Source organism: Nematolebias whitei, chromosome 4 (assembly GCF_014905685.2).
Source record: "Nematolebias whitei isolate Nwh7 chromosome 4, NemWhi1, whole genome shotgun sequence".
Lineage (NCBI taxonomy): Eukaryota > Metazoa > Chordata > Actinopteri > Cyprinodontiformes > Rivulidae > Nematolebias > Nematolebias whitei.
In genome coordinates, this window is record NC_056501.1 from 5,972,459 (window position 1) to 5,977,461 (window position 5,003).

Genomic DNA, 5,003 nt, shown 5'->3' on the forward strand with positions numbered 1-5,003 from the left:
GTGTGTGTGTGTGTGTGTGTGTGTGTGTGTGTGTGTGTGTGTGTGTGTGTGTGTGTGTGTGTGTGTGTACATATGTGCACATACCTAACTAACTTCACTCAGTCATGTTTAAATAAAGTTTTTTTCCAGCTCATATCTGAATCCAAACTGTCACAGTCTGTGTTTTTGGTTATTTAATGACATCTTTTGTGTTTTCTGATTTTGTCTCTCTGTCTCCATCCATCCATCCATCCATCCATCCATCCATCCATCCATCCATCCATCCATCCATCCATCCATCCATCCATCCATCCATTATCTTTACCTGCTTCTTCTTTTTGGGTCGCGGGGGTCTCTGGCGTCCATGTCCAGTCATCACTATGAGAGGCGGGGGACACCCTGGACAGGTCTCCAGTCCATCACAGGGACACACAGAGACAAACGAGACAAAAAAACATTCATTCTTTCTCTCACCTAGGGACAATTTAGAGTTACCAATCAACCCAACATGCATGTTTTTGGTCTGTGGAAGGAAAACGGAGTACCCAGAGAAAACCCACGTATGCACATAGAGAACATGCAAACTCCACCCAGAAAGGACCCCGGCTGGGATTTGAACCGGCAGCCTTCTCGATGAGAGGCAACAACTCGACCAACTGATCCACCGTGCTGCCCTTTATCCTGATTCATGCTCAATAATCCAGGTAGAAAAATCTAACTAAGTTAAGTCAGGTCCTCTGACCAAAGAAACAGACCAGAGGACCTGACTTAACTTTGTTGGATTGATCGCTTTGTTTTTTTGTGCCACCACCATTTTCTCCGTCAGTACATTTCCGTTCATCGTGTCACGCCCGTCCACACCTGTCCTCTGGTCCTTTAGCCACGCCTCCTCATCACTTCCAACATGTTCGTTTTATCTGTACTTCATTTTCAGTTGAGTATCGTTGGCTTCCATGACATGTTTCTGGTCCTCGTTGTCCTGTGGATATTTTGCTGCCATGACAACCCGTTGGTCCGTCCGTCCATTTTGTTTTAGAGTCAGTTCTCGGGGACAGTAGTTTGGATCAGGGAGATCCAGACCTCTCTGTCTCTCCACAGCCACCTCCGGCACACAGAGGTGTTACCAGATCAGCTGAGACACCGTCTCTCCAGTGTTTTCTGGGTGTTCCCCGGAGTCTCCTCCCAGCTGGACATGTCCTGACCTTGTCCCTGGGGAGGCGTTCAGGGTCCTCCTTACCAGATGTCTGAACCACCTCAACTGGCTCTTCTCGATGTGGAGGAGCATCGGTTCTATTCAAGAGTCTCTGCTGAATAACTGAACTTCTCACCCTATCATGAACAGAACCCTGAGATACTTAAACTAGCCCTTTGGATTTTCTTCATCTTCCTCGTATCGGTCTGCTGTCAGGTTCTGGACCTTCGGTGACAAAACCGCCACATTTAGAGGAAGTCTTTTGAAACAAAGCATTTTGTCTTAATTTCTTATTAGAACCCTCCAAATGCCAACAGTTGATAGAAGTGAGGGGGAACATCTTAAAACCTGATCAGCTTTTCCTCCATTGACTTAAAACCACGATGTTACCAACTACAGGAACCCAATGTAAACCACTGGTTCAGCTTTCGGTCCATTTTGTTCTCTGAGCTTGTGAAACTCACGCAGCCATCATATGTCTGCATTAAAGTCTTTAAAAAAATCTTGCTGCAAGTTTTATAGGTTTTGGAAACCAACGCAGGCTTTTAGAAGTGGACGCCTGAAAGCTCCTGTTTATCACGTGAAATCCTCTAAAGTAAAGTTCTTTTGATATATTGATGGTCGCAGACATTTTAATGCAAAATTATCTTGAAGAAAATACATTAATATCATTCGGGGACTTTAGTAGAAACGAACAACTCATTACTTAAAATGACTGGTTTTATTGTCTGAATGTTTCCAGATCATTCTCACTATTGGCATCTGTATTTCTTCCGTACGTTTTCCAGCACAAAACTCATCCCACAATTTTTGTGCTATTTCAACAGTTCATATATGAAAAAAATCAGCCCAAAAAGGACATTCCTGCTATGACTTTTGGTATTTGTACAACTTTTACTTTTTGAAATATTTGGCTTTTGGGTGTGTGATTACATCTAGTTGTACGAAAGGGGCCTTTTGAAAAGGAGGTTACCAAGTGAAAGAATTCATCTATATCCCTGTGTCCTAATGATCTGAAGCAGACTAATGGAGGCAGCAGCTCCATCTTAAAAAGTTTACTTTAAGTTTAATAATGTAACATAAAATCACCAGCCCCGGGTCATCTTGAACCACCATGCGGACTCAGCAAAATGGCCCCGGGCGTCGGTCAATGAACACCTTCCTTCAGAGCTCGGCCACACCTCCCAGAAGGAGACGCCACCATCGACGAATGGGAAGCCCTATTCTACTCCACGTGACCAGCTTTCAACCAATGAAACCTCGCCATCTTGTGTTTCAAAATGGTGGACGCATGGCATGTTGGAATTTGTAGGTGCGTAACTAGAATTACATTTTCTACCGGAAACAAAACCGGAAATCATGTCTACCTTGTTTGAACACATCATACTAAAAAAACAAAAGAAATACATATAACTTCACATTTCAGTAAGCCAACATATCATTCCGATAAAAATATACTTCATACGCCAAAATCCAAAAATGGCCACCACCATACATATATATAAACCAGTCACCATCATTCATATTTCATGCTCATATTCATTATTTGTTTGATTTATAGTTTTTCTGTTGCTTAAGTGTAGTTTCCTCAAATGGTTGGGGTGGCCCAAGACCAAACATGGTCCCCCCCTGGCTCCACCACTGCACCTGGTGGTGGATAAAATTGTTCGCTCTCCAGGATCCGTCACTTTGCGCTGCCTTGAATAAAAATAAAAAAAAACTCCCTCTTTTTTCTCCTCTGCAGTGTAACTCCTACACACTTGAATATCTTGAAAAACATTAAGGTTTACTTTCATTCCTTCCAGTTACAGTCCAGAAAAACACTCGTCTTGAAAACTACAAACATTCACTCTTCAGATCCCTCAGCGATGGGGGACATGGGCATACCGCTTGTTTTCAAATTCTATTTATCTTGTGTTGAACGTAAAATATTAAGAGTTTTCCCATTTACAAGTGTCAGTATATTATTTAGGCGTTATGCAAAAATTAAATGTTTGTTAATTTTAAGTTTTGCTGAACTATTTTTGGGTTTAACTGTTCATTTTATGTTTGATATATGTCCAAGTAGAATATTGCCACCTACAGGAGTTTAAAAAGTCTTTGTTTTAACCTTTTTTTAGGGGGTTGTGAGTAATTACCAGAAGTTTTGTTTCTCAGTTTCTTCTCCTCTCCACGGTCTGTGTGGTTTGAAAGCAGTAATTTGAGGTAATGGTGGCACGATAAGGCCTCAGCCCCTCGCGGTCGGCGGCTCTGTCGCCGAGCGAGGCGGCAGACTGCAGATACGATAAAGACGAAATACATTTATTCCCCGTGTCTTCAAAGCCTCGTTTTTCACAAAACAGGCTCATTATTTTGTTTTTCTGCTTTCATCTCTCGCACGACGGAGAGGATTGTTTTGATGTACGTCTAACCTTTCGGTGCCGTGGGTTTGCGTCTAATAGGCTGCGATAATTTGGATGATGGTTCCGAGTCGAGCCAGAACTCTCTTCGACTCCATTAGCTCCGCTCTGATCTCACACGACGTCTGATCAGAGTTATCGTCCGACTCTCAGGTGAGGATAATGAGGGGGTGAAGAAGAGCCCGGCTGTTAAAAACAGTCACGATTTGTTTCCGCTCTGCGGGGATGCTATGAAACAGAACCTTGGCCCGGTGGGTTGTTCCCTCTGTCGGGTTATATATTCACCAGGAATGCTTGGAGGAAACTCTTTTAGCAGAGAGGAGGCTCTGCTGTGGACTAACAATCCTGTAACAGTTGAAGTGGTCCTCAGAGAGGACGGTGATCCCCGTTATTGAGACAACTTGTCCAACATCGTCCATCCTCGTTGGCTGCAAGAAGCCACTGATCGTTTCCAGACGCTCCCGTTTTGTTTTGTCTCTTGTTTTTTTACTAACTGCAGAAGACTTTGAAGAGACTTCAGGGGGATATGATCATATCCCGACCTCTCTCCTGCCCCGAGCGTTCAGCTTCATCTGCTTTCCCTCCTGGCCCTTTGCCCATCTCAGATTCTGGTCCCGGAGCGTTCGTGCACGCTGCTGGCCCGATGTCTGCGGTCAGAAGACAGATTCCCTCGCAGGCGCTTGACACCTCGAGGCTGACGAGATCCGACACGTGCCGTAGAAGCCGGGGGAAGAAATCAATTTGACCTCGTGATTATTTATTTGCGCTTTCTGTTGACCAGCACTCGACCTCTCAGGCGCCGTAAATCTGCAGCCGGGACTCGGCGTAAACATTTCAAACAAACTCAAGGAAAAGGAGCGCAGACAGTGAAGATGTACTGAGATAAAGACGGTCTTTGTCTCCTGACAACCTTCCGTCTCACATGTTCCCATTATCCCGTACGGTTTCCAGATCAAATCATGCCAGATCAGTTTCTAAAGCAGAGAGGACGACAGAGTCCGTCAACCGGATCAGAGGCGCCTGAAGGCGTGATGTGTGAGCTTACAACATGTAGGGTGTTCGTGAGAACCTGCTGAGGGTTTGACCTCCTGTTGAAGCAGCGGTGCAAATCATTTCAGAAGATCTTTACTGGGCTGGGCTGGATGGTGGTGCAGCGGTTAGAGATGGTGCCTAAAGGTGAAGAATCAGAGAAACCTATGATCTATATAACCAAAAATATAACATAAATGCTTTACTTGAATAAAAAAAATGTAAGGAATTTCTTTGTGATTTAATTTAAATTCTATGGCAGCGACTCGTCTCAGAAATGTTCAGCATTTCCTCCGTGAAGCTTCTCCTGTTTTTTTTTAACAACCTTCCATTTTGGTTTTCATCTGCATTGAAAGCAAGGTTCCTTTAGAAAACTGCAAATGCACATCAAAATCTAAGATGGC